This window comes from Cornus florida, unplaced genomic scaffold (assembly GCF_030987335.1).
Source record: "Cornus florida cultivar Cherokee Brave unplaced genomic scaffold, ASM3098733v1 CherokeeBrave_3.0.0_Hap2_Chr03, whole genome shotgun sequence".
Lineage (NCBI taxonomy): Eukaryota > Viridiplantae > Streptophyta > Magnoliopsida > Cornales > Cornaceae > Cornus > Cornus florida.
In genome coordinates, this window is record NW_026775573.1 from 39,479,694 (window position 1) to 39,490,278 (window position 10,585).

General features: G+C 38.4%; 1 long non-coding RNA gene across 1 annotated transcript; it reads right to left on the reverse strand.

The window, feature by feature from the left end:
• Window positions 1–7,008: 7,008 nt before the first annotated feature.
• Window positions 7,009–8,980, reverse strand: LOC132298752 (uncharacterized). Its single transcript, XR_009479945.1, has 2 exons — window positions 8,685–8,980; window positions 7,009–7,210 (listed from the first exon to the last, which is right to left on the reverse strand). It is a non-coding gene; the product is annotated as an uncharacterized LOC132298752 (long non-coding RNA).
• Window positions 8,981–10,585: the final 1,605 nt, after the last annotated feature.

A 10,585-nucleotide genomic window follows, 5' to 3' on the forward strand; every position in this document is an offset into this window, starting at 1 on the left:
TGATTTCATATTATTTCCTTTTTCAGGCACTTATCCCAAAAATAAGCTAACTCAGCCAAATAAGAGCTTAATTGAAGCAATTCTGGGATTAATCAAAGAAAGGAGCAAAGTGGAGGAAGAAGGAAGCAAATGAAGCCAAAGATGGCAAGCAGCAAGGTTCGATCGATCCAAGTTCAAGGTTTGATTGATCAACCAATGATCGATCTCAGCACTTCAAGATAGATCCAAGCCTTGACCCAAAAGCATAAAGTTTCAAAAGTTCAATCGATCCAACACCATCGTTCGATCGAATCGAACACTTTTGTCCTTATTCAAATGATTGATCTTATCCACAGCTGTACCACCCACTAACCACATTTATCCTTTTCCTATAAATATCTCCTATAAATATCTCGGATTTGTCTGTTTCCAAAAAGCTCAGCCAGTTGGATCGATCCAGCCTAAGTTCGATCGATCTCACTTACTTTCGATCGATCCAAGTTCAAGGTTCGATCAATCGAATTTCCTCTAGTGCGAAAAAGTTAAAATTCCATCTCATTGAAAATTGTCCTTTATCCAATCATTAGGGAATATTGTGTGCACGACCCCAGCTCATTTTGGGTGTCATTTTTGACCTACCTATATAAGGATAAGGATTGCTTTTAAAAAGAAAATATATATATTTTTTTCATATCATCTCTTGGAGAGGATGAGGAGAGCCAACATTATTTTCATATCATCTCTTGGAGAGGAAGAAGAGGCTAGAGACACCATTAGAGACTCTTCATCAACAAGGAGCAGATTTCAACCATGGAATTAGCCCTTGAGGGTTGGAGCATCATCACCATGAGTGGCTAGACATCCACTTGGGGCTAGAGTTAGCCCCAAGCATGCTTTCTATATCTTAATCTTGTGTATTATTGAGCGATTAGTGTTGTAATTGATGTTTTGACACTTTGATATATATAGATCTTGTTTATTCAATGATTTATGTGGTTTAATGCTTTCAATTGATCATTTCATTCTATCCATGTGTCTATGTATGCTAGAATAAATGTTCATGTGCTTGTCTCTAGATTTTGTATTATTGATGCATGTCTATGTGTATTGATGCTATAGATTTGGAGATTGTCAAAACATATGCTTAAAGGAGTGCTTTTGTGATTCTCTTGATGCTTCATGCTTATCTCTTGATGGATTGTGCCTCTCCCTTAGTTTATTTTCATGCTAGTAGTGTAGATGTAGTGTAGTTATAGTGTAGTGTTAATGGGAGGACAATCTATGCTTGTTGTTTGAAGATCCAAGCTTTTAAATGCAAGTAGCATATGTCTCTATCCTTGTGTTATATTTGGATTGTGAGCTTAATAAAAGGATTAATGACTCGTTTTGATTTATTGTGCCTTTCACATGTTGTTTAGACAATATATGCTTCATTGCTTAGATATATTGTGCCTCTCACATGTTGTTTAGACAATACATGCTTAACTAGTACCCTTGCTTGTTGAATCAACCAAACACACACACACCAATATTGCAACACACCATTTGCCCTCATTAATCACTTGTCAATGGTATAGAAATGCATTACTTGGTGGTGATCTCTAAACCCTAAGATCTCTCTCTATCTCTCTTACTTACTCTTAAATGCACTCTTTTGCTGTCACTTTGTTTAATTTAGTTGCACTTTAATCAACCAACCAACCAATTGTTTGATCACTCGACCTACTAGCCTTAATTGTGATTCCACGACATTGCTCAATCCTCATAATCCCTTGGGACGATCCCCACTCACTCTTGCTACATTAGTAGTAGTATTGGTAGTGGTTTTTATAAATTTAAACTTCACCGAAAAGGCTTTTCTTGAACCGTACATTCACTACATCATTTTGGCGTGTAGGAACGGCCTCGCCCCGACAACGGCACCAAAATTTTGACGGGGAGAGGCCGTTCCTACACGCCAAAATGATGTAGTGAATGTGCGGTTCAAGAAAAGCCTTTTGGATCAAGTTTAAATTTATAAAAACCACTACCAATACTACTACTAATGTAGCAAGAGTGAGTAGGGATCGTCCCAAGGGATTGTGAGGATTGAGCAATGTCGTGGAATCACAATTAAGGCTAGTAGGTCAAGTGATCAAACAATTGGTTGGTTGGTTGATTAAAGTGCAACTAAATTAAACTAAGTGATAGCAAAAGAGTGCAATTAAGAGCAGGTAAGAGAGATAGAGAGAGATCTTAGGGTTTAGAGATCACCACCAAGCAATGCATTTCTATACCATTGACAAGTGATTAATGAGGGCAAATGGTGTGTTGCAATATTGGTGTATGTGTGTTTGGTTGATTCAACAAGCAAGGGTGACTAGTTAAGCATGTATTGTCTAAACATCATATGAGAGGCACAATATATCTAAGCAATGAAGCATATATTGTTTAAACAACATGTGAAAGGCACAATAAATCAAAACAAGTCATTAATCCTTTCATTAAGCTCACAATCCAAATACAACACAAGGATAGAGACATATGCTACTTGCATTCAAAAGCTTGGATCATCAAACAACAAGCATAGATTGTCCTTCCATTTAACACTACACTACAACTACACTACATCTACACTGCTAGCATGAAAATAAACTAAGGGAGAGACACAATCCATCAAGAGATAAGCAAGAACCATCAAGAGAATCACAAAAGCACTCCTTTAAGCACTATGTTTTGACAATCTCCAAATCTATAGCATCAATACACATAGACATGCATCAATAACACAAAATCTACAGACAAGCACATGAACATCTATTCTAGCATACATAGACACATGGATAGAATGAAATGATCAATTAAAAGCATTAAACCACATAAATCATTGAATAAACAATATCTATATATATCTAAGTGTCAAAACATCAATTACAACACTAATCTCTCAATAATACACAAGATTAAGATATAGAAAGCATGCTTGGAGCTAACTCTAGACCCAAGAAGATGTCTAGCCACTCATGGTGATGATGTTCCAACCCTCAAGGGCTAATTCCATGGTTGAAATTTGCTCCTTGTTGATGAAGAGTCTCCAATGGTGTCTCTAGCCTCCTTTTCCTCTCCAAGAGATAATATGAAAATAATGTTGGCTCTCTTTATCCTTTCCAAAAGATGATATGAAAAAAATATTTTTTTTTTCTTTTTAAAAGCAATCCTTATCCTTATATAGGTAGGTCAAAATGACACCCAAAATGAGCTAGGGTCGTGCACACAATATTCCCTAATGATTGGATAAAGGACAACTTTTAATGAGATGAAATTTTAACTTTTTCGCACTGGAGGAAGTTCGATCGATCGAACCTTGAACTTGGATCGATCGAAAGTAAGTGAGATCGATCGAACTTAGGCTGGATTAATCCAACTGGCTGAGTTTTTTGGAAAAAGACAAATCCGAGATATTTATGGGAGATATTTATGGGAAAAGGACAAAAGTGGTTAGTGGGTGGTACAGCTGTCGATAGGATTAATCATTTGAATAAGGACAAAAGTGTTCAATCGATCGAAGGATGGTGTTAGATCAATCGAACTTTTGGAAGTTTATGCTTTTGGGTTAAGGCTTGGATCTATCTTGAAGTGCTGAGATCGATCATTGTTCGATCGATCGAACCTTGAACTTGGATCGATCGAACCTTGCTGCTTGCCACCTTTGGCTTCATTTGCTTCCTTCTTTCTCCACTTTGCTCATTTCTTTGATTAATCCCAGAATTGCTTCAATTAAGCCCTTATTTGGCTGAGTTAGCTTATTTTCAGAATAAGTGCCTGAAAAAGGAAATAATACAAAATCAATTTAAAACGGTAAAGTAAGATAGATAAAGGTACTAGAATGTCTAAGCTTAAGGGGTTTAAATACACACTTTTCAATGCTCATCACACCCCCAATGATTGGATAAAGGACAACTTTCAATATTGCTAGTCCCTAGCAATGAACTAGAAAGTAAAGGAATGAAATAAACAACTATACGAGTATGAATCTAGAAAACAATAAATGGATAACGCCACTTTCGTAGGGAACACGATTGCACTTAGCATATGCAACAAGCCTTTTAAACCTCTATGTTACCCCTAGTGGACGAGTGAAGTCTCGTGAGGGTTTCTAGAAATGGTACCCACAAACATTAAGCTCATTCTTTCAAAAGAGGTACTAATATTGCAAACAAGCATTGGGAGAAAACTACCTCAAGTATGCAATGTTTCAACCCTTTCTAAGCAATCTCCCAAAATTGTAACATCAAGCAAGCAAATATGGTCCTCCACACATCAAGAAAATGATCATGCAAATCAAAACAACTCTAGAATCCTTTTGAGTGGACCGGCATCAAATGTGTTGCTATCTAAGCCAACTAAAGAATTAATCACATCCTTACCCTCAAACTAGTACACAAATCTGGTACCGATCATCAAGACAAAAAGTGGACCTTTTATTAAAGCTTTATTGTTCTAGGTGTGCTTATTCTTTTCACTTATTTTTTATTTTATTATTTTTTTTTTATTGAGGATCAAAGATGGAAGTATAGTGCAATGTGTTGATCTATTAAACTTTTTAGCAATTCATGAGGTCGAGCGTTAAGTCAATAACTCCCAAACCAGACGGCTTTAGGGCATTAGGCATTCAAATACCCCTACGGATTTGCAAGCTCAAATCAACTAGGCTACAAATCAAGAGAACAACCATCTAATCATTTCCCACTTCTCACCTTTTTGGGAGAAGTCCTCACTTTTTTTATCACTTTTGCAACTTCTTCTTCTTTTTTTTTTTTTTTTAATCAAGTTCAATTATTAACCTAGAGTTTGGGCCTTCCACCTTTTGGCGCGAGAAGTTCAGTGCTTGATGAGGTTAGAATCCCGGCTACTTTGTGAAAAGGGGTTTTTATCCACCTTTATTAAGAATGAAAGCTTTCAATGCACTACTAGCCCAATTGGGATATAACCAATTCAATAATTAACAAAGCATGTACCCCACAAATGAATGCTAGTGTGCGCCTATGGTAGTGTAGAAGACTAAAGTGAATCTCAAAACAATCACAAAATCAGGATGATATGGACCACAAGTGCAAGTATGATATCAATTTTTCAAAAAATTTACTCCTAAATGGCTTCCATAAGGCATACAAGGAGTATTGGACTCTCAAGTCAAGCAATTTTTAAATTTTAAGCAATATAGTCCTCAAAAGATCAAAATCATAACTAGGTATGGACCAATCATAGAAATATCCCTCAAATACACAAGTCATGCTAAAAATTTGAATTTAAAACTAACACTGTAGAGGACCATTCCCCCCAAACTTAAATTGCACAATGTCCTTAATGTGGAAAGAGAACAAAGGAAAGAGTATACCAGTGCAACTAAGCAAGAATGATCGGGACTGAAATATCCGAAGTGGGTGGCATTGCCCCCCTAAACTTGGGATGAACAGTGGTCCTGAAAATTGGCACTTGGATAAACTTATCAGATAACAAAATGGGATAATTAGTGCACAATGAACATGCAAGTGTAAATGGGATAAATAGATAACGAAATGAGAGAGGTATAATGGTGGTCCTGGAAATTGGGTAACACTCTCTCACTGAAGTCACTGTGATGCACCTGATGGAGTCAAATATACAGATATGAGAATACAATCATATGACATCCATAGCAAAAATAAATATATATAAAACGGATAAAGTGCATGTACAACAAAAATATCAAAGCCGACAGACCAGCTGTAAAAATAATACAGTGACAATAATAAAGTATCAAAAGGAAAGAGGGATCAAAAGATAGAAAAGACTGGGAGCTCAGGAAGATGAGGTAGGATGGGTAGGTCTAGCTCCGTGGATGTCTCAGGATAAATCTCTGAACATGGTCGCGATATCCATGCTGAAGGCAACAAACTCAGCTCTGTGGGTTATGAGGTCAGCTCGGATGGTAACAACAGCATCCTCGAGCGTTTGCAGACGTACTCTAAAGCTGGGGGTCATATCTGGAGTCTCAGGCATAGATGAATAAGAAGAAAGCTCCTGAGTCTGCTCCTGCTCATGAATGGGCGACCTGGCTGGAGAGTCTTGCTTTGCATCGTCTGCAGGGCACTCTAAGTCGATGTCTAAATGCTCGGTAGCTGGATCGACTGATGCGTCGTCCACTGCGGGATGTGCTGCCGATGCCTCTACCTGGGCTTGTGCCTGTGCCTCTTCCAGCTCCAACTCTGCTGCAGCCAGTACTGCGTGGTCCTGCAACCTGGTAATAAGGGAGTGGTAGGTCTTGTTCCAGTCCTTCCTGAGGAAGTGATAGGAACCTTTCTCGGGGTGCTCTCGAGGATGGATGGGATAGCGCTGGTCAATGAGAATCTGGGTGATGAGGTGGCTGAAAGGAAGAGACTTAGCCCGTCCGGGCGTCTCCTTGCTGATGTACTCGTCATACAGCTTCCTCATCATGCTCCAGATAAGCGCAGGGATAGACACCCAATGGCCGGTATAGAAGGCGTAGAGGGCTGCTAAATAGTCACCTCGCCTCTGAATCTTGTGCCACTTCATGTAGATATTCCGGTAAAGGACGAAATCAATAAACCATAGGTCATCTAGAAGGTATATCCGAGTGGCGCAAGTCACGCCACTGGCATGGTGACCTGTGAGGGAGACTGCCATGTCGACATATGAAGGCCTGAATAGCCTCGGATGTGTACTGAAGCTCTGGAGGACATTTGTGTGGACAGCGGCAAGAGCGGGCTAAAGTGTCCATTGTAATGGTGATCGGATGGCCATCGATAGAAGTGACCATCTCGGTTGTGGTACGCGGCGATGGTCGGAGGTTCTGGTAGAACAACCGAACCAGCCGTGGGTAGACCGGCTCTGTAACAGGGGCAAGAATAGCGGCTAGGTGTCACGCCCCTAAACCGTAGTCCGGATTGTGAACACAATGCACAAACAATCACAGTCTCAAAATCAATAATTATCCCTGTAACCTGTCTCAACCACACATCCACCTATCTATTTCCCTTTACAAAAACAAGACTAAAAATAAATAGATAAAAAGCAAATATTACAACTTTAAAGTTTTAAAGTTTGAAAGAATATTTATTACATGCCTGGGATATTCTAAGAAATATAATACAAAATATAGTCAAAAATGCGGAATGAAAACATGACAACACCAACCCCGACTCTGTCTACAGCTGAGGAGGAACACCCTCCAAACCATCCGTGCCATGACCTGAAAAGATGTGAAGAATATGGGAATGAGTAACCACAGCTCAGCAGGATTTGCTTAAAGCGCACTCCTTAATAACTCCGTGAATCCAAACAAAGAATAGATAAAGGCTAATGGGATCATATAAACTCAAGAAAGAAATAATGTCATGCCGGATAATAAAATGAAGTGCCATGCACTGCGGATGCTAATGCTAATGCCACTGACACTGATCACTTTCCAAAATCCAATTTCCATCACAAAAAGTTAATGCAATCCGGCCAGAGCTGCTCCCTGTACCACGAGAAGAGAATTGATCATCTATCCCTGATCCAAGGCAACTCCTTGTAATCATTTGGGGCCTAGTGACACAATTACGCGTAGGCAACTCCAACGTCTTCTCTAGATTCCCATTAACTGCACAGACAAGGCAACTCTTTGTCCGGTTTTGAAATCATTGAATCAATCCCACTTTCTAAACTCACGGATACAAGGCATCTCCCTGTTATCCGGTTTTCAAAATCATTTACTGAACTTTCACTTCCTTTTTCCATTCTAATCTTAACCCCATGACGATGCAAGATAAATGCACAATTGTGTCATGTTCTGAAGTTTCTAAACAGTAAACAGTTCACATGCAGCATGTTACTTTCATCTTTCAAAATTCATAACAAATTCAATTCTCAGTCAAATTGAGTGATTCCAAAGCCAAATGAAAGCTTAAACAATGTACGTTGAGAGTGTCGATTTGGTTTCACAAAATCCCTTCCCAATTGGAACAGTTTTGGCCCAAAAGTTCTAAATAAATCTTGCCCAGAAACTGATTTCCAGCCTGTAGCTTCCATCTTTGAAAATTCATAACAAATTCAATTCTAAGTCAAATTGAGTGGTTCCAAAGCCAAATGAAAGCGTAAACAATTTAATTTGAGAGTGTCAATTTAGTTTCACAAAATCCCTTCCCAATTAGAACAGTTTTGATCCACAATTTCGAAATTAAAATCTGTCAGACACTGATTTCCAACCTGTAGCTTCCATCTTTGAAAAATCATAACAAATTCAATTTTCGTCCAAATTGAGTGAATCCAAAGGCCACTGAAAGTTCAAAAACTCTATTTTTAATATAAAATTTTATTTCATCAAAATACCTTACCATTTAAAGCAGGTTTGATGAGAAAAACTCGGACAGAAACTGCCCCAACACAGAATTTCCAGCAAGAACACTCTAACTTTAAAAATTCATAATAAATTCATTTCTCAACCAATTTAAGTGAAACCAATTCTTAATGAAAGCTAATTAACTATATTATCATAACATCAAACCATCTCTAAAAGATCAATTACGAATTTACATCAATTTGAGCAAAACAGTTGCATGTAATTCAGCCTAACAGTTTCAGCAGCACAGAATTTCAGTTTTGTTTGCATTCACTTTGCAACTCAAAAATTGAAAGAGATTAACTCACTAAAGGCAAAGAAATTGAGGGTTAGACAATCCAACCTCAATGAAGCTTGAAAACCCTTGCAAGAACAATGAAAAAGCCACCCAAGGAATGAATCAAAGCTACCCAAAATGATGAAGATGGAAGAACACTTCTTTCTTTTTCAACCAAAACTTCTTTTGAAACAGACTTTGACAACTCCACAATTGGTAAATGCTCATAACTTCAACACCAAAAAGGAAGTCCATGATCTCAAGGTCACTTTTCACTCACAAACCCTCCCCAAATTCTCAACACAAGTACCTCAACTTTGCAAGCAAAAGAGATGACTATGGTGAAGAAAATAAAAGTGACGAAATGTTACTTCTGCATAATATTTCTATATCTATCACCTTGTAATAATCATTCCTATGATGCAATAAGGCTTAGTATACACATAGGTGTCAAGTACACATATAGTCAAAAGGTGGACTAAGTGCAATGACCAAAAAGCCCTTCCATTATTTCTAATTACCAATTATGCCATTTGCATAATAAAAGTCTACTTTGCCCTTTGTAAAATAATCAAATGCCAACTAGGCTATTTGCATAATAAAAGTCCATAATACCCTCCAACAATTTCTAAATACCAACTATGTCCTTTGCATAGCAAAAGGTCCACAATACCCCTCACAAAATAAATAAATGTCATTTATACAATAAAAGTCAATAATGTCCCTCATAAAATAATTAAATGACATTTAAATAAAATAACCACATTTGCAATTAATCATAATCCCGGCAATGAAATAAAAATGCATAAATGCCAATATGTCCAGAAAATGATAAAATTGCAAGTGCTCACACTAGGCCCCTCTGAATAATATCCTGGTAGGCGGATCGGGTCAGCACTGATCGAGAGAAGAAGGCCGTGTCAAACTTTGACTCATGGTCGAGTGTTATGTGTGCATATCGAGGCGTGGGCCTATCACGCCGCAGATGAGCAGGCTGAGCTGGCTGAGGTGGTATATGTGAATGCTCAGCTCCAGTCTGCGGTGGAAATGGTGATAGAGTGAAAGCAGGATGAGCCGTAGAAGTGGATGGTATGTGGTCATCCTCAGGCTCATGAGATGATGACTGAGGCGGGGTAGTCTGTGCTGGCCCCCGCTGTGCATAAGAGGGCTCTACGGGCTCCTCTGTCCGTGGCCTAGTATGTCGGGTGGGCCCGTGTTGCCTGTTGGCAACGGTCTTCCTCTTTACCATGGCTTGAAGAAAAAAAAAAAAAAAAAAAAAAAAAAAAAAAAAAAAAAACAAACACTTGCAATGGGAGTTAGTGCCAGAATAAGAAATTTAAAAGCACGAAATAGAATCATGGATGTCAAGTAAAATAGACAAAACAAATATGACATGAATCTATGCAAGTGGTAGAATATGAAACATGCTAAACAATGTAAGTATGAAATGCATCCAATGTGGAATATCACAGGCATTGGGCATAGATATGATAGCATGAACATAGGAGGTGATGAATAAAGTGTGTGTGTGAGATCTCTGAAGTTCGATCGAGTATAAAAAGAAATGAGATCGATCACAAAAGTTGGATCGATCGAAAGTAAGTGAGATCGATCTCATTACTTCGATCGATCGATCTCACTACTTCGATCGATCGAATACATGACATTGATCGATCTCTCAAGATCAATCAGAGATACTAGTTCGACCGATCGAACTGTGCAACGATTAAAACCCAAAGGTCACAGATCTGTGACCTTGGAAGCATGGGCCCCACACGAACGTGTTCGTGGGCCCATCAACACAACAAATCATCAATTTCTAACACCCAATCATGGCCCATCCTCCCAAATCAAATCCAAAATACAAAAATATATACGCATATATACAAATATATACAAATATACTTCAAGCTTCAACCATGGAGGATTTGATCATGAAAATGACATGGATTCAGCATATAAAGCAT